The 27063-nt window shown below is 36.7% G+C and overlaps 1 protein-coding gene across 2 annotated transcripts in view; it reads left to right on the top strand.

Moving 5' to 3' along the window:
• The window catches only part of LOC138714606 (collagen alpha-5(IV) chain-like), a 291605-nt gene that overhangs the window by 170623 nt on the left and 93919 nt on the right, over window positions 1–27063 (top strand). The gene's annotated exons all lie outside the window — the stretch shown is intronic.

The following is a 27063-nucleotide window of genomic DNA, read 5'->3' as shown; positions in this document are numbered from 1 at the left end:
GCCGTTGATTTAATGTGTACTGTACAGTGTTGCCAACTCAGAATTCCATTTACCGCTGCACTAGCTTAAAAGACCCACTAAACTGTAGTTAAAAAAACTCCAGATTTTTCTTAACACATCACTTCCAAATTTGAAATACAAGCTATGACGTTTTAGGAACTGAAAAAATTTATATAAATATAGATTGAATTATGGAAAGTGTGTGTCATTTTGTAGGCTGTATGTTCTATGAAAAATCATCTTCATATTGGTACAGAGTTTAAGCGGCATATTTCTTCAAAATTGAATGAAGTAGATCAAGAATATTATTATATTGGAACTCTGGAAATAATCACATTCACAATCACACCAGTCGGTTTGAAATCTGATTTCACACTGAGCAAGAGACGTCCTGTCAACAATGAGTGGTTTTAAGTTTTAAGTATACGTTACATGAACTCTAATGGGGAATGATACGTTAATTAATATATCATCATAAATAAAAATAATAATTTGGTCATTAACTATTCTTTATGATTTTTCAAATTTCAAATCTCAAAATTTATTTACAATTTACATTTGAATTTACATTTGGATAGATACCCGAAATGAGCATATGCTCGTGCTCGGGTACAGTCCAGTAGTCTACATAAATTTTACAGGGTTCAAATAATAATGCTGATGATATAAATAATAGTAACAATAATAATAATAATAATAATAATAATAATAATAATAATAATAATAATAATAATAATAATAATAGAATAATCGTGACAGAAATGATACAAAGATTGTAATACAAAATAATTCATTAATAATAATAATAATAATAATAATAATAATAATAATAATAATAATAATAGTGATAAAACAAAAATATTTACAATAACAAAGTAAATACCAAGACGGATAAAATAAAATATAAAACCACTAGCGAGAGTTAACACAACTTAAACAAGCATATAATAACCGGAAAAAATGCCAAACTCGAAAATCAGCAGAAAAGTTCGTTGTATCGCTGATTAATTACATCAATTCATTTACAGATACAATGCGTACATTAGATACGAGTTTAACGAATGCTGAATACCTTATTTGTATACAACAACAATGGATGAGGCAGGAAATGGACGTGGTTGCACCAAATCGAGTTAACATAAAACGTTGACTTTTATACTCGCACAATGAAAATGTGTGATAATGCCATACTAAACATTGTTGTCCACAAGTACATATAAAACAATTATAACATCTTTACAGAAAAAAAAACTTAAAAATATCATTTCCCTCTGCCGGAATCATAAAAAAACGCTAAATAAATAGCTAGTCGCTGAAGGTAAAATTCCGTAGCTGACCATAGTCCTGAAAACACCAGATTTAGCTACAAAACCGCTGACTTGGCAACACTGGTACTGTATTTTCAGCGACTAAAACAAAATGTCGAAACAGCTGCCAACAATAAGGAATAAAGGATAAACATCTGCGCATCTCGTGACATGGAATCAAAACTCCTGCTTAATTTGACGTTAAAAACTGGTCATTAAGTGAATTTCCAGCCGAATAAATAAAGAATTTTCAACATTTACTATGGAGGTTAGTAATCTTCCAAAGATACTCTACATTTGAGGTTTAACATCATTCGTTTTGAAATAAAGAAAGAAATGTGTTAGTTCTATATACATCACTCTGTAGAAGCCTGTGCGACAAAGAAAAATTGATATGAAGGAATGAAAGGAAATCGTAGAACAAAGAAGCTCAGTCAACAAAATATTCTAGATATTACGTCTCTTCTGCAGCTCGTCTACTGTGATGGCTGGGGTTCTTGTTTCTGTTCCATTACTCCAGTATGGTCTTCATTATGTAGGACTTTGCTTAGAAACTGTTGGATTTTATGTAGTCATAAAAAATCAGTACATGAATATTTGAAATACACTTTCACGTTTAAAAGTGTATTTACTGTTGACACCTGTAATCGACTGAGAAGTGTCCATTACACAATGTGCAACTTACATGATCTCCGTCACAAGAAGTTTTTAACAGCTTATACTCAGCTAGCAACTTCGCACTGAAAATGCAATGTCACTTTCCCATAGTGAGGAAAGTAAAAGTAGAGAATACACAAACTAAAAACAGTAGCAGTCTTTTCAGACACAAACATCGAAAAAATTACAGTAGCCTTCACCACAAAACAACTACTAATGCCTTTACAAATGACTCGTAAACACACAGTACAGGCAACTTGAACAAGAAGCCCTGAATACAAGGTTGTTACAGCGTGTTAACGGAATTACCCTCTAAGATACCAAAAACTATCCGATTTTAACGCAAATATCATCCTTACAAGTATGCGATTACAAAATGTTACTTTAATTTAATAATAATAATAATAATAATAATAATAATAATAATAATAATAATCCGTGGCGCTACAGTCCACGAAAGACCAAGACCGACAAGCCGGCTGCTGGTCTCACGGTCACATGCCGAAGCAGAGGTGGACGATCATCCAACCAGAATGGAGGTATCGTGTGGTTAGCAGGATGAGCCCCCCAGCCGTTATAGCTGGTTTGCGTAACCGGATTTCGCTACCTATCGTAGCTTCCAAAGTGCATCACTTTACTTTAATTTATGTACCCAAATACACTAGTAATGTATCATTAAATATTTTATAACATCTCTTTCAAATATCCCTGACTTTTTTAAATCCAGGACACAATCCTGGATTTAACTTGTATAAATCCAGGACTGTCCGGGCCAACCCCGGACGTCTGGTAAGCTAACCTTACTTATTGTCTACTAATGGCTACGTGCATCAACGTCGGTTAGCGTACCCACCGGTTAAAATTTTCACCAAATTCATGGTTAAGCATTTTTATTGTGCTTCGACCTCGGTTAGTACTTTTTATTTTTTTTATTGGGTTATTTTACGACGCTGTATCAACATCTAGGTTATTTAGCGTCTGAATGATATGAAGGTGATAATGCCGGTGAAATGAGTCCAGGGTCCAACACCGAAAGTTACCCAGCATTTGCTCGTATTGGGTTGAGGGAAAACCCCGGAAAAAAACCTCAACCAGATAACTTGCCCCGACCGGGATTCGAACCCGGGCCACCTGGTTTCGTGGCCAGACGCGCTGACCGTCACTCCACAGGTGTGGGCTGGTTAGAACTTAAACAGGAGGTTAACCACGGTAATCTTTAACCGACCATATCCGAGCAGTTAAAGAAGATAACCAATGATTAACAGATCTAGTGAAATAAAATGGCGGCCAGATCTACAGCTGATTATTTCGAAGATGATTATTATTGTACTTGGATAGGAATGTGATGGTAAGCGTGACGTTTCTTTAGTGGAAAAAGAATTCTTACGAGGAATTAGATGACAGAAAATTTCAGAAGGGTTTCGTTTATCAAAATCTATCGTGTCATTTCTGCTACAACAAATGGATCACAAACAGTCCTATTTCTCCCATGAATCGGCTATTTGCATTGCGATTCAATGCAGCCGATATTGTCAGTATTTTAATGGATATAATTGAATATCTCTTTTCCTACATCGCATGCTGTGAAGGAAGAGAAGTTATGGATGGATCTTGGGATATTGCATACTTTCCTAGTATAAGTAGGGCCTTGGATTGTACACAAATTCCTACTAATCTTCTTCATTTGTTTCCTTTATGAATATTCCATCCTTTTTTAATATAACGTATTAAGAATTCCCCATATATGTATAAATCTAGTAACGGAAATATGAATACTTCAGACCCATATTGGGATATAATCATTTTCGCTTTTAATTTCTCTCTTTGTAAGATTGTAACCTAACAGCACTGGAAAACAAAGAAATGTAACCCGTAAACATAACAGCTCCCAAAGGCAAACAACTGCAACGCGAAAATATAGGACACGTTTTTTTCAATGTAGACCTAGGACGGAGTAAGCGCAGTCATTTTTAGATGTCGACTATTATCTTTGCAGAGGTATGGATGCTTTCCTTTGGTCATTTTGTAGGAACAGTGTACCATCACAGACTTTACCGTAGTTAAATGAGGTATCAGCTAACCGTATTTAAGTAACGGATGATTATGAATGGTGTACATAAATTATTTTTAACCATGGTAACTTTTTAACCGTAGTTTCATAAACCATAATAATAATAATAATAATAATAATAATAATAATAATAATAATAATAATAATAATAATTTATTTATTTATTTATTTAATCTGGCAGAGCTAAGGCCAGTAGGCCTTCTCTTCCGCCCAGCCAGACTCTAATTCTAATTGAATACAATTGCTTACATAGTTATTACATTAATATCTAGACCATAAAACAACATGAAAGTGAATAATGAAAGTTGGATAACTAATGTTAGTGTGACAATAATAAACATTGGTAAGAAATAGTTATAATTATGATGATGATAATAATAATAATAATAATAATAATAATGAGATAATTTAGATATTTATCTGTGATATATATATATATATAACCATTAAACATTGAGAAACCTGAAACAGCTATTATTGTTGACAAGAATTGTTAGAAAAATATTTCGTTAGCCTATTCTTAAATTTGTTTGATGTCTGACAGTCCCTGACATTACTCGGTAGGGAATTCCAAAGTCGAGGAACAGCCACAGTGAAAGAAGATGAATATGAGGATGTTCGGTGGGAAGGAATGGATAATATTGAGGAGTGTTGTGATCGTGTGTCTAGATTATGATGGGTGGATAAATTTTGAAAACGAGACGCAAGATAGACAGGAGTGGAGAAATGCAATATGAGAAAGAGAAGGGAAAAACAGTGGATTTTCCTACGATCTTCTAGACGGAGCCAGGACAACATTTCGAGGGATGATATTACGTGATCAGCCTACATTTTTAACCGACGTTGATGCATATGGCCGTAAAATACGAGTTGGAGATGGTGTCAATGCGTGACGCAGTCGTTCAACAGGCACTGAATAATCTTTCGGCTCAAGCAGGCGCAAAGGCGATCTTGGGTCAGCCGTGTAATTCAGCACACTCTGTTCCTAACCATCACCTATGCTGTGGGATTCCTCGTCTGCGATCAAAGAAGAGGAAGCAGAAGTTTAAAGGTCCATTTCGCAAAGAATCACTCCGCCACCCCAGAGCCGCCCGCCCACCTCTGCAGGAAGTCCACGGGATGTGCTCTATCTCGGGGACGAGACGGTGACGTCATGCTTGAACCCTGTTGCCACATGACGTCCGATGTTGAGAGCTTTGCACTGTGACATCTCTGCCGCAAATGATTCACAAAATATGAATTAAAATGATAGTTATACGTATGTACGTTTACCAGTTATGTCCTGGAGGGTGTAGTGGTTAACGTACTTCCTATGGAGCAGTGGCGTACGCAGAATTTTGTCAAGGGGGAGTCATTATTAAAATAGTGTACAATTTACATTATCGGTATTTTAAATTTTGTATATTATTATTACTTACTTACAAATGGCTTTTAAGGAACCCGAAGGTTCATTGCCGCCCTCACATAAGCCCGCCAGCGGTCCCTATCCTGAGCAAGATTAATCCAGTCTCTATCATCATACCCCACCTCCCTCAAATCCATTTTAATATTATCCTCCCATCTACGTCTCGGCCTCCCTAAAGGTCTTTTTCCCTCCGGTCTCTCAACTAACACTCTATATGCATTTCTGGATTCGCCCATACGTGCTACATGCCCTGCCCATCTCAAACGTCTGGATTTAATGTTCCTAATTATGTCAGGTGAAGAATACAATGCGTGCAGTTCTGTGTTGTGTAACTTTCTCCATTCTCCTGTAACTTCATCCCGCTTAGCCCCAAATATTTTCCTAAGCACCTTATTCTCAAACACCCTGAACCTATGTTCCTCTCTCAGAGTGAGAGTCCAAGTTTCACAACCATACAGAAGAACCGGTAATATAACTGTTTTATAAATTCTAACTTTCAGATTTTTGGACAGCAGACTGGATGATAAGAGCTTCTCAACCGAATAATAACACGCATTTCCCATATTTATTCTGCGTTTAATTTCCTCCCGAGTGTCATTTATATTTGTTACTGTTGCTCCAAGATATTTGAATTTTTCTACCTCTTCGAAGGATAAATCTCCAATTTTTATATTTCCATTTTGTACAATATTCTGGTCACGAGACATAATCATATACTTTGTCTTTTCGGGATTTACTTCCAAACCGATCGCTCTACTTGCTTCAAATAAAATTTCCGTGTTTTCCCTAATCGTTTGTGTATTTTCTCCTAATATATTCACGTCATATTATTATTATTATTATTATTATTATTATTATCATTATTATTATTACAGTAGAACCCCTATTTTCCGTCATCCTATTAACCGATTGGTGGATTATCCAACTGTCTTTCTCGCTCTCTCTTTTTTTTTTTTTTTTTTTTTTTTTTTTGCTGCAGAAAAAAATATGAAGTACTATACATTATATTGCTACGAATTTTTTCTACAGAGTGTCTTTTTATAAACCTTTACCCCTATACAGTATGGTTTTTCTCGTCGAGCGGTTCTACTGTCCAACTTCTATGTAAAATGTCTTCCACAGGTGTCAAAAGAAAACGTTTTGCGCTACGAAAAAAAGTGCAAGTAATTGGGAGGTTTGGAAAAAAAGAGAAACTGTGGTTCATCTCGCATCAGAATACGAAATAGGAATTACAACTGTGCACGATTTAATGAAAAACAAATATTAAGTGTATAAAGTATGTAAATCTACAACATGAGACCTGTACAATTCCTATTTTTCCACAGACAATTATCATAAGGAGTTTTGTCATTGAAAACCAGACTTAAATTATTGAACTTCTGATCTACTATCTAGCGTGATAAAACAGAGGACCACGGAGGAAATTACGAAACTGTATTATGCACTTAATTTATTAAAACCTTATATGATACGGACTATTCGATTTTTCAATTAACCGTTCACTCTACCCCCTTCATTACCACGGATAATAGAGATTATACTGTATTATTATTATTATTATTATTATTATTGTTATTATTATTATTATTAGTTGAGCTTTGACAGAGGGATGTGAAACTAGTTACAGGAAGAACCTTCGCGACAACATCGTCACGCTGCAGCTGCGAAGAAACATTTGCAATGTGAAATCTTCACTAACCTCGCGAGAATCACTACGCGACTTTTTTCTTTATAAAAAAATTGTTAAATTGAGCTTTGTGGTCGCTTAGACATATCAAGGAACCCGGAACGATAATGTGAAGTTTATATTAAGAACATGAACTGTCAAATACCAGCAGTAGCACGTAAAACGAACGTTTCACAATGAAGGCAACATTCTTTGTTCTTAACTTCCATGATAAATTGTCTAGCTTTCATTAATCAGGTAATTTTTATTGTAATTGTATTTGTAATTGTAAATTTAATATTAATTGTAATTTTATTCTTCATATTATAGTTGTAATCTCCTGGTAGAGGGGCAGAGAAGGCCTGATGGCCTTATCTCTACCAGGTTAAATAAATAAATACTAAATACAAAGTCAGAACTCTAACGAATGGGTGAATACATCTCTTAAAATGAGTTTGAAGTCGACAGTGCACAATATTTAACATTTACACTGCAGAACTGTCAAAACAACTTTCTCAATTTCAGATCGTGTCGACTTCATTTTATTACAAGGTCGGTACTAGGCGGTGGGTATCTCTATAATAAAGACAGCATTGTTGTAATTGGAATGTGTTGCAGCACCAAGCACAGGGATTATACTGAAGGAGGGGTAGGAGGACTATGCTTTATGTCGATGTAGATTTTGTTACTCTGACAGTGAAAAATTAGAGAGGAGAAAACGATTATGGATTAAAAATACTCAAATCTAAATATGCCATTTTTTGTTTAAAAGTTCGAGGGGGGGGGGTTCAAACCCAGTAACCCTCCCCCCCTTGCGTACATCCCTGCTATGGACTATGACTGGATTAAACACGGTGGAGTTTTGCCTAATAATAATAATATTAATAATAATAATAATAATAATAATAATTTTTATTTATTTATTTAACTAGCTAGCTAGTGAGTACAAATTACATTTATAAAAGAAAAATGTTTCTAGCCACTACCATAAGAGCCAGCCTCGTGTACAGTGTGGTCTTAGTCAATAATAGAACATAAAATTTACAACAACAGTTTACTAAATGCAGTAAGTAACTTAATTTAAACCAGTAAATACAACACAAGAGCAAGAATAAAGAAGAAAGAGAAAAAAAGAGAAAAATACATATTTGATATGAATTGACAATCCGACAGAAGCCAGTGATATTCAATAAAAACATGAATATAGTCGACAGAAATAAAAGGTAAAAAAAATACATAAAATTCTTTTTTAAAAGCTTCAATTTTAAAATATTTCAAATTTGGAAAATGGTTTGTAATTTTGTTATAAAGTCTTGGGCCGAAACTAGCACCATGTTTAAGAGCTGCACTTGTATGACATTTAGGCTCAATTAATGGGAAAGTAGACTTTTGTCTTCCAGTACGATATTCATGTCGATTAGATTATGTTTTATTTGATTTCTTTGGTAGTAAGTTAGTAAATTATATTTATAAATTTCTTCAATAGGCAATACATTAAAATCTGTATAAATTAAATGTGTTGGGTAATCCATATTTTTGGTCAGACAAATTTTTATTAATCTTATGTGTAATAAAATTAATGGATTAAGTACAGATGATGCTACTCCACCCCAATAGGTTTCAGATAATATGTTGTTATCCGTTTCAACTTCAAGGAAATCTTATTCTTCTCCTTTCAATCCTCACACCAGTTTGTAGTTCTCTATTTCTCCTATTATTCATAGCCCCAAATACCATCTCTCTTCTGCAAGTCTGATTACCTGATTGAGTTTTTCCCCGAGGTTTTTCCCAACCGTAAGGCAAATGTCAGGTAATCTATGGTGAATCCTCGGCCTCATCGCGCCAGATACCATCTTGCTATTACCAATCCCATCGACGCTAAATAACCTAGTAGTTGATACAGCTGTCGTTAAATAACCAACTAAAAAAATAAGTACCGGTAATCATTTTCTTTCATATACATTTCGTTTGAAAACTGTCGATATCAGCTGATGCAATAATGAAAGGGATAGTGCTGACCCTAAAATTAACTTTAAGCACTTTTTCTTACACAAAGTAAAGAATCCGATAGACATAGCCATTTCACATAAAATAAATTCTGCTCTGTACATCAGCACCTGGAATACGTCATCCAGTTTCTGGAATAAAACTGTAGTTGTATTGATTTGGATGTTTTATTTTTGCTTCTGTTTGCAAATGGAGAGTATGGGTCTGTGATAAGAGAAATGATCTGTATTTGCTCTTCATATGAAAAGATATTCCGCAACTAGTTCCAGCTTACAACAAATTTTCCTCTATGGTTCACTCAAAGTGTATCTTATGTATTTATTATCGCTTTAGTATTGTAACACTTGCGATTACAAGTCAAACGAGTGGCCGCACAGATCTCGATGCCGAGATATTACTGAGAGGCAGCGCGGCACGGCTAATTGTATACGCAACATCGGGGCCCTCATGCCCGTAATGGCATCATTGCACGTGGTCACACATATTATTACATTAGAATTAAGCTGTGGTTCATAATGTTGTTACAGAAAGTTTTTGAAATTCTGCCGTCTTTTGTTTCACCGAAACGGGTGCGCATACTTGGTGCGGGAAAGAGGTACTTTACTCCAAAGAAGAAATAATACCCTAGTATTCTATATTGTAGAGCATAATTCTTAATCTATTATTTTCTGACTTCAGAGTGGTACGACATTTTTCATAAATAATTGCTAATTAATAATTTAAAGAATGTTGAAAGTGTGTATCTTTGAATTCAGTAGGATCGACTTTATTTTCTGCTTATATTTACTTACTAATAACACTTTGTCAATTACAAAACTAAGGGTCATAAAAAACTTTTCTAAAAATTATGCTACATTTATAGTTTCTTGGGCTGCTGAATCCAAAACTGAGCTCAGATTTTCTCTATCACGTACCATTTTTCCACAACATGCATTGACACTTTTAGCAATGTGAATGTAGCGTTATTGAATTTAATATACAAAAGTGATGAAGTGAAACATACCCTGTGACAAATATTAAAGGAATATTTTACAAAAAGTATTAGATTGTCATAATTAACAACTCAGATTTAGTAAAATGTTTTATACCGGTTTTTCCTCTTCATGGTGAAGTTGCGTTTGCTGCTTTTCCTCTTGTGTGAGGTCCAATATGTTCTTTGTGGCCAGTGTTTTGTTCCCAATGACTGCTTCTTGCTCTGCTGTCCCATTCACAGAAGGAATATGGAAACTTAGTATACTCAGCCTGCTGACCAAGTAGCATGCACAACTCTCTCAGTTCTCCACAGATCATCCGGTTATGATCTTATGTTTTATCTTTGTAAGAACTAGTTAAAGATTCTCATAAGTTTCTTTAAGGTTTACCGAATGACCAACAGGTAGCGAAGCATACCTACTTGTTGCCATTGTGCAAAAGCACTCATCACTGCCTTCAGACTTATTTTGGAGGAATCGATAAAAGTCTCCATTCATCCACTTCTTACTGAACATTCAACTTTTGTACCAAACCAGGAATATCACTGCAGTATACTAAGACACCCTCTTATGAAAAGCACGGAGTAATTTCCTCTTCTCTACTCCTGTACCAATGAAGAGATGTTCCTAGTGCCAGCAAATTCATTTCTTTTAATCTGGAGCGCAAGAGCTTAGCTTTTTCCTTGGGTAATCCTAAATCTCTTATTAAAGCATTGAGTTCAAACTGGTAAACTTTTCAGGACTTTTATTTTCTACATCACAGCCATTTTGTCCATAAATAAAACTTACCACCCCTACACAGAACAAATCAATAATTGTCAAAAAATACTTGCAACTTTAAAAGAACATGGCAAAACAGTTGTGTTACAATGGATCCCAGGACATAGTCATTTAGCTCAGTAAAACAATACAGTGAAACCTGTCTAAAGCGGCCATCTGAAGTTACCTTGTAAAATGGCCGTTTTATCAGGTGGCCGCTTGATTAAGGTTGCGGTTTTTATGAATCAGCATGAAAGTACTGAATTTCATTGACTTTTTAGTACTGTGCGCGTGCAACAATCGTGCATATTAATGTCAGCCTCTTCCATTCTTGGCAACTAGCCTTTTCAAAACTCACTTTCTTCGCCCTCGTACACTTGAATCATTCGTAAACGAAATCATTCACATTACTAAACACAGATTCTCTCTCCTTTTTGGCCACCATACATATTTTCCTCCCATTCTTTTAATATTTCATCTTAATTATACCGTGTATTTGTGTCCTTCCACATTTGAATATTTCTGCAATTTTTCTCGCAGATGTTCCTTTCTCACTTCCTTCAATCATTTTTCGTCTCACCTCTAAACTTAATACCACTCTAGATTTATTGTTAGACATGATTTCTCTCTAAAACTAACGTCACAGTTCCTCTGAATCAACTGAATGAAAAGAAGAAAAATTCGTAAAAGCCGGTCCAAATAGAAAAAGATCGAAAGAGGAGAATTGTTGTTTTTTTTTTTTTAATTGGAATGGTTAACTACTGACCTAAAACATACTGTGCCATTTTCGATAGAAAACGTCCGTGTTTCAATTCTTTAAAAAGGAGTAAGAATTTATAGCTGTGCAGGGTTGGAGTGGAAAGTGACAAAAGAGTCATAAAACAGTAACCAACTAACCCCAAGATATGGAGGGTGTACTGTTGTACACTTAGCTATTGTCCTCGTGATATTGCTCTCTGTCCTCTAACCTCGAAAAAATAGGTCAGACAGTATCCGTGAAAAAATTTTTTGTTGGACAGTGACTATGAATCGATTGACAAGTTAAATTGTGACCTAGCCACTGTCTCCACTTGGGCGGCCAATTTCGGACTCGCATTTAACCCAAGTAAGACTCAAGCCATAATTATTGGACATAAGCGTGTAGTTAACTCCCTTAATAACAGTAATCTTTCAGTTGTTACCCTTAACAACACGCTAATCCCTTACTCATCTGTCGTAAAAAATCTTGGCTTCTTTTTTGATAATAATCTAAGTTGGAATTTTCAAGTTAAAGAAACGATAAAGAAAATCTGTTCCTCCTTTCACTCTTTGAGTCGCTTGAGAAACTTCTTGCCCCAGCAACTAAAACTTACCCTAGTACAAACCCTAGTAATGCCGCACTTCGATTATTGTGACGTTTTGTTAAGTGATCTAAGTTCTGAACTGTCAGTCAAGTTACAGCGAGCTCAGAATATGTGCATCAGATACGTGTGCAACATCCGACGATATGATCACATATCACCGTCCTTCGCAAGTCTCTCGTGGCTCCGACTTAAAGAACGCAGAACTTTACACTCTTTGTCTTTACTCTTTCGAATTCTGCACACCTCAACACCAAATTACCTTTCGTCTCGTTTCTCTTATCTAAACTCTAACCACGACGTAAATACCAGATCACTTATCTGTGGCACGCTAAATATACCTCTTCATAGAACATCTTGTTATTCCTCATCTTTTACAATATCCACCTCGCGTCAATGGAATTCCTTGTCACAAAGTATTAGGGGCTGCAAGACAACAAACACCTTTAAGAACAGCTTAAAAGATAACCTTATTAGCATTTCACTCCAATCATACTGATTTAAAATATTACTGACTACACTGTTGCTTTTTTTCTTTAGACATCATCCTGATTGTGCTGCATTTTCAAAATTGTCTCATAATAATCTCTTTCTATTATCTAATATAATTTGAAATATATTAACATTCTATGTATTTTAGTTTAATTCTGCTACCCAGTTTATTTCAGTGTTTAATGAATAGTTCATAGTATTTTGTTGTTTAATTCGTAAATAACTCTTGTGTACATGCAACTCTCATCTAAATCAAATTGTTGAATTCTTTGTAAGTTCATGCATATGTATATACACTTTTTGCTGGTTGTGTGGAAGAGAAGGCCTTACGGCCTTAACTCTGCCAGCTAAAATAAATCATTATTATTATTATTATTATTATTATTATTATTATTATTATAGCCAGGTTCCAATCCAAACAGACCCTGGCCGCTGGCCGAAGCATGAGGTGGCCGCTAAATAAAGAGACAATTTGTATTGGTCTTATGGCAAATCCAATTGGTTCCAGAGAAAATTGGCCTTTTGGCCAGGTAGCCGTTTAAATGAAGTGACCGCAAAGGCAGGTTTCACTGTATATCAAGCAACTACAAAAAAATAATCACCAACAAGAACTGGACATAAACATTTCGCAACAACGTAGGAAATTACTGAAGGATATACCTCCTGAACCAGAAGACTGGCAGTTGCAAGCTTTCGCCTTAACACTGAACATGACATCCTGGGTAAACACCTCAATCGTCTTGGCATCCTTCAATCAGCATCCTGCATTTTGTGCCATCGACAGGAAGACATGGATAGACAACATCTTGCAAAATGCACTGCTCTGAAATCCTCCATGGAAGTCGACCGCTACTGGGAAGCCAGAGCCCGAATGTTTTTAATTACTTAATCCGTAGTTTTGTTCACCACTTTCTTGTTTTTCCCTCAGTCAATGATAGTAAATATCATGTCCTAGCCATTAGACAAATAAATACATTTTCTACATCACACAGCCTTCTAGATTATGTTTCTGATACTCATCAACAGGTTAGTACAACATTTTACATTAGAGCACTGGGTTATGGATGCAGCAAAATCACTAATATATTAATACTATAAAACATGGAGAGCTAAAATGTTTTAATAGTACATTATGCAACGAGCCTATAATGAAGGTAATTAAGAAGTGAGTATGGATATTTATGAAACGAGCGCAAGCGAGTTTCATAATTTTCATACGAGCTTCTTAATTACCATTATAGGCGAGTTTCATACGACTTTTTATGCTCGACCATATTTCTAACTTGATATTATTAATTTTATTTGTATTTGACATTGAGCAATGTTCTGTATGTTGTGAGATGTGCGCAGACGCGAAAGTATTGATTTTTTCCGAGGAACAGATGTCCACATTGACATTGCTAGGCCATAAGAACCTACAGAGATAACATTGAAATTAAATTAGACATTGAAAAACGAGATGACAAATTGAATTTATTTGAATATTATTTACAATTAACGCTAATTATTATAGTAACAGAACATAACCTTCTACGACAGTATTGGATTTCCAGCCTCCGTGACTTTTCACTAATTCTCTTTCGATTGCATATCTGAGAATAATCGATACTTGCGGTTTTATAACGGTAGAAAGCTGACCTGTCATTGGCTGAACAGTTGTAACCTGAGTCGTCATTGCCTGAAAGACCCGACCTTTAATGAGTAGGTGTACTTTAATGACATGCATTAAAGGTCTGCTACCAGGTGTATAATTACTACATTTCGGCATGGTCGAGCATAAAAAGATTTTTCATCGCAGGCCTGTGTTTACGTTCCACCCCTCCCTCTGAAGTCAGCACTGAGAAGACTGCGGCAAACTAGAATGAAAAGGAAAGCAGAAGAATACAAAAATAGTGGACAGATAAAAGATGCGCGATAATTGGACAAAACAGCTATAAAAAGACTAGTTTGAAATAGACCGACGCTTAGCGGAAAGTAGGAGAAAAACGGTGAGAGTACGAAACTGACCGTGGCGTGGGCTTGAAGTGTGGACTGAGCTTTCGGGGAGCCTGTAGCTACCAGACTCATAAAACGAGAGGCAGGCGAGTACCATTACTCAGCCGAGAATGGCGAGGCGTGGATTTGTGCCATATAAACATCTGGCGCAATGCAGACGAGTGAACGAACCTTCCAGCTCGTACCTTTGCTCCAGTGATGACATCATAACAGTTGAGGCGCGTTCCACTTCCATTCTGCAGCTGTTGACACTTTCTTTTTCTTCCGAGCTTCTGGACTAAATTTCAGGAATTGCCACTAATACAGGAATCGGGATTGAAGTCCCAGAGGCTTCAATTGCAACTTATGATTGGCGAAGACTTCACACGCGAAAAAAAAAACAGTTAATGCTGCTGTAATGCGCCCGCGATCTGATAGTAGGTTATAGACGTAACACTGGGGATAGTACTTGAGTATTATGCATGAAATAATCCGAATAAGGCCACCGGTGTAGCTCAGTCGGTTAAGGCGCTTGCCTTCCGATCAGGAATTGCACTCGGGCGCGGGTTCGATTCCCGCTTGGGCTGATTACCTGGTTGGGTTTTTCCGAGGTTTTCCCCAACCGTAAGGCAAATGTCAGGTAATCAATAACGAATCCTCGGCCTCATCTCGCCAAATATCATCTCGCTATCACCAATTCCATCGACGCTAAATAACCTCGTAGTTGATACAGCGTCGTTAAATAACCAAGTAAAAAAAAATTCGAATAATACTTGTGTTGGTACGAAAGTGGTGCTTTTTTATTTCAAATCCGGCAACTCATAATGTTGCTAATTTCATTTACTAGTGACCACAAGATGTGTCTAGTTTACCATACGGAGCGACAATGTAATACGTCACATGAAAGCGAAACAATAACTGTTCAAAATGGTGGATGTTTCCGATATCCCTATAGAGCAAAGGGCAGTGATTGAATTCCTTATAATTGAGAAAATGAGTGCAATTGAGATCCATGCTCGTCTAAGAAATATGTATCGTAGATATCAGTACAGTTAGATGCTAGGTGAGACGCTTCAAGAGCGGAGAAACGAACATCTTTCACAAGCCTAGAAGCTAGCAACGGCAGTGACAGAATACAACAAGGGTCAAATCGACGCACTCATCAAAGAATATCGCTTTATCACAACACGTGTATGATGCGGCAAGCATCGAAAAATAGCTTTGATACCCATCATTGAGTAGGTCTAGTTCGGTTATAGAAAGGTTTGCTCGTTTTGGGTATAAAAAATGCTGACCGACGAGCACAACAAGAAATATTTGTGAATGGAATATTTTACATTTCTATTTTCAGCTTATGTGGCTGGTCCGTTATGAAGCCCTTAATAGTAGATATTTAAAACAGGGTGAAGTCGGGAGACTTTGGAGGCCACCGGAGTAGGCTTAAGCCAAGTCGTTCTGACAGTGACGACCGATCCCGTACTCTTCCTTTTACAGGCACCCCGCCGTTTCGAACTATTATACCACCGCCGAATGTTGTTGTCAGAAGAGTAATCACTGATCACATCCAAAATGAACTGCATTTCATAAGCTGCAGAACATAGAAAGCTTTGTGTTCAATAGTCATCTGCATCTTTAACAACGGTACTGCCACACGACAGGGTGAGGTATAAAACTTTTTGGGCGTAGAATTAAATTCCACAACTGCTCTCTTATTACATGTGGGATATAAACGCCTAGAGTTGCTTATGCAGAGTAAGTCGTAATTGTGTACTATAAAGTATAGTCCCGTCGCTCTAATTTCCGGCAGCCAATCGCGTTGCAGGTCGGCTACATTTAAACGTGTGCGTCTTGTGATTCGCTGAGGAAGAAGTTATTCATTTCTTAAGGCTCGATAAACACTTAATATAATCGCCCGCCATTTTGGCTCTTTCATTGGCGTTCGCAGAAAGCACACGAAGACGTTATTTGCCGCTAAATGATTTGCTGAATTACAGTGCGTTTGATTTATTATCATAGGGGCTACGACATGATAATATTTAACGGTGTGGCAAATAGATTCCTCGTATGGTAGCTCGGCAACGAAAGAGCAAAAATGGCGAACGATACTACGTACCTAGACTTTATAGAGCCTTCACTTCCTAAGACGTAAGCAAAGAGGAGGAGTCACGCCGGGAATAACAGCGTCGCGACTATAGTGCAGAGTATTTTTATACTAAAAATGAAACATATTTTTTCATATAAACTTATGGTCGTGCCCGCTTCATTATGGAGATGATGATTGGAACAGTTAGAAAAAGACAACAGCTACTTTTCTGAGGATGTTGTTTAATGACGTGCTTATTTACATTGCAAGTTCACAGAATATGCTCGAAATGTCCACCATTCACTTCACAACACAATTTCCGCCCTCCTCCGCTCTTTGAACAATGCCCCGAATTGTGTGTCCTGCAGTCACAATTGCGTTCAACAGATGCTCTCTCGTGGCTTGTCACTGAGAGTAAACTAGTCCCTTCACGTGACCCCACAACCTGAAGTCGCAGGGACTGACAAGCAAACGTTCTGAGGGGGCAGATAAAAAAGTTAATTTTTTTTCTTCCACCATGTTAAAAATGTCAAAAGAAGTGCTTATACAAATTTTGGCCACTCGACCGCAATTACGAGGGCCGTAAAAAATTAATTCGCCAGGGTTCGCTAACAGAAAAAAAAAACATAATTTCATTGGACAAATTTATTGGAACGGACACAGCAATTGTTGAGCTATTTTTCAACATATTTTCCATTGGAATTGAGACATTTCTCATGTCATGGGATCGACAGAGAGAGGTGCAGACGCAGTCAAACGCTGGTTCCGATCTGAGGCGGCTGACTTCTACGACACAAAAATTGATCCCATGGTATGACGAATGTCTCAGTTCAAGTGGGGGGGATATGTTGACAAATAGCGCAACAATTGCTGTATCTGTTTCAATCAATATTTCCATGCAATTGTGTTTTTTCTGCAAACGGCCCCAGGGAAAATCACGTTCTGGACGGCCTCATAATTGCGGTCGAGTGGCCAAAATTTGTATAAGCAATTCTTTTGACATTATAAACATGGTGGAAGAAAAAAATTTAACTTTTTTATCTGCCCCCATCAAAATGTTTGCTTGTGAGTTTAGGCGATCGCGTCGGCCATGCAACAGGCCCGTTGCGTCCAATCCATCTGCCTGGATACCATTCATTCAAATGAAGTTTCAGTGCACGACGGTAATGCGCAGATGCTTCATCTTGAAATAGCTGCGTCTTCAACCGTGTTGACAGTGGGACCGTTTGTTGTGGTAGTTCAGTCTGCAAATACGCAGCATCTGTTGACTGACTGTAGCGTTCTCTCTCTTCAATAACAATAATTGTAATTACTGTGTACTGTAATGTCGTCTGAGCAATTGATGCATGAATAGCTTCGACGTAACGCCAACTCGTGAGTCTCACGTGATGCCATATCTCTATAAACAAAGCCGTACTTCATAGCACACAATTACAGCTCACCCTCTATACTTACTGGCTTTTAAGGAACCCGGAGGTTCATTGCCGCCCTCACATAAGCCCGCCATCGGTCCCTATCCTGAGCAAGATTAATCCAGTCTCTTTCATCATATCCCACCTCCCTCAAATACATTTTCATATTATCTTCCCATCTACGTCTCGGCCTCCCTAAAGGCCTTTTTCCCTCCGGCCTCCCAACTAACACTCTATATGCATTTCTGGATTCGCCCATATGTGCTACATGCCCAGCCCATCTCAAACGTCTGGATTTAATGTTCCTAATTATGTCAGGTGAAGAATGCAATGCGTGCAGTTCTGTGTTGTGTAACTTTCTCCATTCTCCTGCAACTTCATCCCTCTTAGCCCCAAATATTTTCCTAAGCACCTTATTCTCAAACACCCTTAACCTATGTTCCTCTCTCAAAGTGAGAGTCGAAGTTTCACAACCATACAGAACAACCGGTAATATAACTGTTTTATAAATTCTAACTTTCAGATTTGTTGACAGCAGACTGGATGATAAAAGCTTCTCAACCGAATAATAACAGCCATTTCTCATATTTATTCTGTGTTTAATTTCCTCCCGAGTATCATTTATATTTGTTACTGTTGCTTCAAGATATTTGAACTTCTCCACCTCTTCAAAAGAATGTTGAATGTTATGTTTTATTTAACGACGCTCGCAACTGCAGAGGTTATATCAGCGTCGCCGGATGTGCCGGAATTTTGTCCCGCAGGAGTTCTTTTACATGCCAGTAAATCTACTGACATGAGGCTGTCGCATTTAAGCACACTTAAATGCCATCGACCTGGCCCGGGATCGAACCCGCAACCTTGGGCATCTTCAAAAGATAAATTTCCAATTTTTATATTTCCATTTCGTACAATATTCTCGTCACGAGACATAATCATATACTTTGTCTTTTCGGGATTTACTTCCAGACCTATCTCTTTACTTGCTTCCAGTAAAATTCCCGTGTTTCCCCTAATCGTTTGTGGATTTCCTCCTAACATATTCACGTCATCCGCATAGACAAGCAGCTGATGTAACCCGTTCAATTCCAAACCCTCTCTGTTATCCTGAACTTTCCTAATGGCATACTCTAGAACGAAATTAAAAAGTAAAGGTGATAGTGCATCTCCTTGCTTTAGCCCACAGTGAATTGGAAACGCATCTGACAGAAACTGACCTATACGAACTCTGCTGTACGTTTCACTTAGACAAATTTAATTAATCGAACTAGTTTCTTGGGAATACCAAATTCAATAAGAATATCATATAAAACTTCTCTCTTAACCGAGTCATATGCCTTCTTGAAATCTATGAATAACTGAGGCACTGTACCCTTATACTCTCATTTTTTCTCCATTATCTGTCGAATACAAAATATCTTGCCAATAGTTGATCTATTACGCCTGCTCATCCTGTATAGTGACTTAAAACTATATTCTTCTGTGTACAACCTGTACCTATTAGCTATCCATGGTCCAGGAATCCCTTGGTAATAATGTGTCCCGTTGCTCTATACACAGAGAAACGACTTGCCGCGCGCTTTCTTGCAGCCCTGTTCAGTCGATGGTTGTCACAAAGTGACCGAAGTTCGGTTTCCGGCAGCTCGTGTCACACAAGTTTACACTGTCATTCTCACTGAGCAATTACTCGCTGTCAGGCTAGTTCTCCAGCGATACCGTTTGTGTCTACAAATCAAGAGGCTATTAATCCTTTACGTGTGTTTGTCTTAAGCATTGGCCTTGCACCATGCTGATTACATGACCAGAGAGCCCCGCTACTTGTAGGCTAACTAATGATGGATCATAATCCTTCTGGTCCACCGCTGTGGAGTAATGGTTAGCATGGCTGATCATGAAACGAGCGGGCTCGCATTCAAATCCTGGTTGGGACAAGTTTTTCCGAGATGTTCTGCGTTGGACCCTGGAATCATTTCGCTGGCATTATCACCTTCATTTCTGTCAGACGCTAGGTAACCATTGCCAGTTGATAAAGCGTCGTAAAGTAACCATTTAAAAATTAATCCTAGTACAAGTGACGTGGAAACGATCAAAGAACCCGATCCTTGGAAGTAGATGATGGCCTGTGTCTCTCAGGCAGTGGCGGCTCGTACCTGAAAATAATAGCGTGCTAAAAATATTTTTAGGTCTCTCCTAATTTTTGAAGATGAAATCCATCCGTCGACATTTTGAATCGACTTGGAATTGCCTTTAAACACTTTGTTATTTTCAATGTATTCTCTCACTACACTGTCCACGCTGCTTATCAGATTAGTAAGACCTATGAACACACCGAGATTATATGACGTTTCCGTCTCACCGTGGCCACGTAGCGCTAGTTCAAATCCCCCACAAAATTTAATACAATCAATTATTTTCGATAAAATATATCGATTTTTTCGACTTTCTCGTTAGGTTTCTGTGCTGTTTCTTGATAAGCTCTATTAGCTCCGCTACAATATTTGCGGTGCCAAGCGTTCAAAGGTCAAACGACTTTGTTTCTTGCTGTGTGGATGTTTCTTTATATATTCATTCAGAGACCAAGATCTTTGACACCTGTCGTAGACATGAATCACGCTACTGGATAGGAGGCAAGGGAAGCAGAACAGAGCATTCCGTATTTCGCATCCACATATCCAATCACTGTTGTCATAAACTGTTCTTACCGTGACAACGCATTTTAGTTCTTTTAGCACTCTGATTATTATATTATTTATTATGTCTTCGTTATATTAAGAATTTTAGATAAGGGCGCAAATAGCTATAGTAGCTGACGCGCCCTTCTTAAACTCTACTACTACTACTACTACTACTACTACTACTACTACTACTACTACTACTACTACTACTAAACTGTTCTATTACATTTCCTAGTGTACACATAGTTTTTACCATCCTTTACTTTCTGCACAATATTGGTGTTGGCAGCCTAGAGTCACAGTCTACTTACTATATACAGTCGCGAAGCTCAATATGTAGTAAAAATGCAAACATGGGTAGTTGCCCACCACTAGGATCGCTACTATCGCCTCATCATCACAGATCTCTCCTAGCAGACGACAAAATATGTTACACTTTCGTTGTCGGGTTCTTTTGGAAAAATTAACACCTTCCTTCCATTATTGAAATATTAAATGGATAAAGTGCATTTATTAATTTAATGAAGTATATTAAATTCCGCCATAAACTCTAAGATACCTGCAAGAAATAGGTTAGTATTATTTTTGTTTGTGCAATACGAACTGATATTTACTATAATCGCTTCACTCATTCAAGATTATAGCGATAATGAACTATGAAACCAATAAATATTAATTTGCATTTCCCTTTACTACAATCAACAATAATGGAAATATGAATTAATGGGAGTAACTTACGTGTACCGGTACTTGTAGTGTAGGCTTACGTAGTTAACAAAGTGGGATGAGGTTAAGCAATAATAATCACACTAGAATTGGAAATAAAACGTGATCAATAAATTTTATTGTAACAGACTTACTTTTTCTACGTCTCTAGTAAAGTAACAAATAAAAATAACAACAAAATTAACAGCTATAATTAAAAACATATCCTTTGAAAAAAAAAGTAGGCCTAAGTTGTCTGAAAATGTACAATTATTCAAGGAATCAGCTGATACAGACGTAGAATTAATGCAAAGTTTCTCAGCTGCAGGTAATAACAGAACAGGTTTATTTAAAACATCAAATAAAGTTCGAACTGCATTCCAGATTAATTTATTTTTGTTTTCATTAATAAATTGTGTGTTTTCGAAATGAAGAGAGCAAAACTTTATATTATTATACAGATATGCTTCATTCTTTGTCCTTAGATCTTCCCTCCTGCTGTTTATTAACCACTTTTTGCATCTAGAAGTAAAATAAGAAATAGATGTTAGGATTTTTCTTCACAAGCATCAATGCGAAATACGCAACGACCTAGCACTCGATGGAAATACGACACAGTCGACTCTAAATCCAAAGTCGACAGTGGACAGTCTATTGTTTCTAGTTGCTAACCGCTTGGAGCGCTTTATCGCGAGATTTGCAAAAAATCACCTTAAGCTTCGCGACTGTATATTGTAGACTGTGCTAGAGTCTTTATTCTAATTTAATCTTCTATGGCTGCTTGGAGAAAGCAGTTTTGAGTAATGAATCGGTGGAGTTCATCGTGATATAGGCTAACTACAGTATATTTTTGAAATAAAGGGTTTTGACAGAGTGGACTGGAATAAACTAATGAGGATCCTAAAGAAAATTGGTGTGGATTGCAAAGAGAGAAGACTTTGAAATAAAGAAAATACGTTTTATATATGCAGCTTATTTTTGCTTTTTTGTGTTTTTCATAAATATAATCATATTGAAATACATTTTTGAACGTTTGTGCAAAAGATAATGAATCCCATAAACCTGGACACATTGTTTTGAAAGTGGAAAATAATCCCTATTTTAACGGACTCCCGCGAAAAGACATGCCAGCATAGACCCGTAACACGTAGATAATAAACTCAAAACTAACAAGTTGGAGTTAGGGATTGCTTATCTGCAGACGACATGAGCGCCTTAGTTATGGAAACAAAGTTAAAATGGTTAATAATCAGACTGTATAATACATATAAAAGGAACTTCAGGTTGGGAAGTGATGGCGAGGATGGCTAAATGTTATTATCCTGAATTTAGTTCTTTGACACAGTTGTGGACTGTGCAGTTTTATTGGGGACAAAATAAACATCATTTTTGGATAGATCAGTTTTCATTCTTTCATTTACATAATTATGACATTTTCCTATCCCTAAATCCTCCATAGATGTTAAGGTATTAGCGGCCCGGGTTCGAATCTTGATTGGGACAAGTTCCCTGGCTTAGATTTTTCCGGAGTTATCCCTCAACCCATTAAAAGCAAATGCTGGGTAACTTTCGGCGCTGGACCCTGGACTAGGGTTACCAACCCTCCCATATTTCCTGGGATCTCCCGTATTTGCCCCTAATTTTTAACAGCCTCCCGGCAGCCGTATTTTTCGTCTGTTCGAGCATTTTTCTCCTTTATTTTTGTAATGTAAAAATCATTATTCTAAACATTTTATTTTGCCGTGAATGATGATTGTTTATATGATGAATTTTGTTGTTCAAGATGTACATTGAAATGTGCAGTCTTTTAGGAAGGTAATACTTGTCGGAAATGGGTTTTAGTGCTCACCTGTTTTAAAATCAAACAATATTAGACTAATATTATAATTTTGGAAAAACTGGTTAGTTTTGTTCTATGCCAAGTAATAATGCTCTTACAAAGAGGATGTTTTATCTCATGAATAATAATTAGACAGATGTTCGAAACAGGACTGCGACACATCTAACCAAATCAGAGCTGCAAACTGCAATTGACTTCAACTATTACGCGAGACAAGATCTGTCTTAAAATATTCTTAATTTAAGCCTAGCTGTCGAAATGTACAATAAAGTTGCTTTTTAGTAACTGAACTGAATAATTTGCCAATTTTCTATGTGAAACTTTGTCGATTTCTTAATCTCCTGTATTTTCTTAAAAAACAAAAGTTGGCAACCCTATCCTGGACTCATCTCGCTAGCATTATCATCTTCATATCACTTAGACGCTAGATAACCATGGCAGTTGATAAAGCGTAGTAAAGTAACCGACTAAACAAATTAAGGCATTAGCATCCAAAGACGTTGCTTCAGTGTTGCGCGAAAATCTGTCCGTTTCATCCTAGTGATCCTCGAACGTTAAACATTGTGACATGTTAGGTAGGAGACACCAGTCCGTATAGTATAGACGTTTTGGTAAATCCTTTTTTCATCTTGATGCCACGAGAGCCGAATAGTCGCTGTAATAATTATTAGTACGTTAGTTTAACCGTGTTAGCTACTTGGAGGTAATGGTGGCCGCGGGTGATTTGTGAGAATAATGATAGGCTAATGGAATTAAATCGCTCAGCAGAATGGCTGTGGAGCAATATAAAAGATTTTCATAGAGGAAGTTGTAAGGAACACGATACCACTCACCACCTCACAGTACTTGTTTGCCAGAAGGCGTGTTGTGTGTACACAGAGCGACCTAAAAGCTCGGTGAGAACCTTGGGAGCCAAGTAGAACAGTGACCCATGTTCGCCCCTAGAGAATGCTAAAATTACTACTTGTTACTGCTCTCATTATTATTATTATTATTATTATTATTATTATTATTATTATTATTATTATTATTATTATCCACATCTGTGGAGTAACGATTAGTGCGTCTAGCCGCGAAACCAGGTGGCCCGGCTTCGATTCCCGGTCGGGGCAAGTTACCTGGTTGAGGTTTTTTTCCTGGGTTTTCCCTCAACCCAATACTGGACGCCGGACTCATTTCACCGGTATTATTACCTTCATCTCATTCAGACGCTAAATAACCTAAGATGTTGATAAAGCATCGTAAAATAACCTACTAAATAAACAATTCATTCATTCATTCATTCATTCATTCATTCATTCATTCATTCATTCATTCATTCATTCATTCATTCAGTGTTATGCCCTTGGGTAGGTATTTCACTGCAAACCAGATTTCTCCAGTCTTTCCTATTTTCTGCCTTCCTCTTAGTCTCCGCATATTCAAATTCAAATTTATTTACAATTTACATTTGAAATGAATACATATGAATAGATACCCGAAATGAGCATATGCTCGTGCTCGGGTACAGTCCAGTAGTCTACATAAATTTTACAAAGATCGAATAATAATGCTGATGATAGAAATAATAGTAAATATAATAATAATAATAATAATAATAATAATAATAATAATAATAATAGAATAATCGTGACGGAGATGATACAAAGATAGTAATACAAAATAATTAATTAATAATAAGTTAATAATAATAATAATAATAATAGTAATAATAGTAATAATAGTGATAAAACAAAAATATTTACAATAATAAAATAAATACTAAGACGGATAAAATAAAATATAAAACCACTAGCGAGAGTTAACACAACTTAAATAAGCATATAAATAACCGGAAAAAAATGACGAACTCGAAAATCAACAGAAAAGTTCGTTGTATCGCAGACGACCTTAATGTCGTCTATCATTTGATATCTTCTTCTGCCCCGAACTCTTCTCCCGTTCACCATTCCTTCCAGTGCATCCTTCAGTAGCCAGTTTCTTCTCAGATAATACGGAGCCAATTGACAGCAACATGTTCTCCGTGTGTACAGAACATGTCTACCTCAACAGCCACTGAATTACCAATCGAGAAATGAAGGATTCTTGGAAAGTCCCTTCTTCTCCTGGAGATGAAGGTAGTCGAACAGTAGAAATATTGACGTTTTTCTCACGTCACCAGCAATGTAAAAACATCAAGCTCCTTCCCTTCTGAATTATCTTCTGCTATGTTCTTCCTCGTTTTAAATTGTGTTGTGAAGTTGTAATAATGACAGATGGGGAAATTTCTCCTTTTACTTATGAATTTCACAGATTTATATGGCCTTTTTTTTAATCCATGACGTACAGTTGATATCGTTTGATAAAGAGAACTCGAGTGTTACGCGTAATGAGCTGACGGGGGTCGCAAGATGATGTACAAAATGAAGTAATAAACGGCATATTAACTTACATTTATGTTATATCCAGAAACATAAACAATTCATGCTTCGGCTGAGTTCTTGTGGAAGCACGTGATCTATGTGGCGCCATCTGGATGCGATGAAAAGTAATAAAACTAGCAATAAGAGTAGCAGCCATTTACTATTATATTAATAGTAATAAAGCTGGTGCAGCAGTGCTAACTTTATTATCGAGCTTTACGTGATCACTGCTTTGTCTGCAAAGTGGTTTAGGAGTGGCACTACCTGAGAGCTCATAGCGCCGAACATGGCTGCTATGTGAATCCTTAACACGCTTCCCAAATGTTGTCCATTTCTTCTATATTTTCAAACACAGACCTAGTCTTTAAGTAGGAGTTGTACAACACTTGAAATTCAGAAATATTAGTCACTATACTTCGCATCTGTGTACTGTACTCGAAAACGTGCTTAATTTTCAGTGCATCAGCTAATTCAAAGATAAGTTTAAAAAGCTGAAGATAGAAAAGAAAAAGAAGAAAAATGACAATAGGCTTACCTGTAGAAACAAACCATTGACCACTCTCAAAAGAAAGCTGTCTATCTGCCCTCCCACCTCCACAGGACAAGTGCACACTGTCCGCTTTACAGTCAACATGATGTAATGAACTCCGATCTTCTGCGTAACTGCTTCTCTTTATGAATGATGCTGGGAAGCCAGACGTAAAACATGTTTTAAATGTTTACCTTTTATTATCTTAAAATCTGTTTTAAATGTTTACCCTATATTGTATTAAAATCTGTCTTGTCAGAGCGTGGTGCCGACCACACCACCTCATTCTAGTGCCGAGGTCATGGAAAGCATGGGGCTCTACCTCCATGCCCCCCAAGTGCCTTCATGGCATATTACGGGGATACCTTAAATGTTACCTTGTATTGGCTTAAAATTTATTTTAAATGTTTACCCTATGTTGTCTTGAAGCCTGTTTTAAATGTTTGCCCTATATTGTCTTAAAAATCTGTTTTGTTTTAAATGTTTACCTTATATTGTCTTAAAATCTGTTTTAAAAGTTTAATCTATATTTCTTAAAATCTGTTTCAAATGATTACCCAATATTATTGTGTTAAAATCTGTTTGAAATGTTTGCCCTGTATTATGTTAAAATCTGTTTGAAATGTTTACTATATATTATTGTGTTAAAATCTGTTTGAAATGTTTACCCTGTATTGTCTTAAAATCTGTTTTAAAAGTTTAATCTATATTTCTTAAAATATGTTTCAAATGCTTACCCTATATTATTGTGTTAAAATCTATTTGAAA

Source organism: Periplaneta americana, chromosome 15, assembly GCF_040183065.1.
Source record: "Periplaneta americana isolate PAMFEO1 chromosome 15, P.americana_PAMFEO1_priV1, whole genome shotgun sequence".
NCBI lineage: Eukaryota > Metazoa > Arthropoda > Insecta > Blattodea > Blattidae > Periplaneta > Periplaneta americana.
The sequence above is the reverse complement of the archived record's forward strand: the minus strand, read 5'-3'. Positions and strand labels throughout refer to the sequence as shown.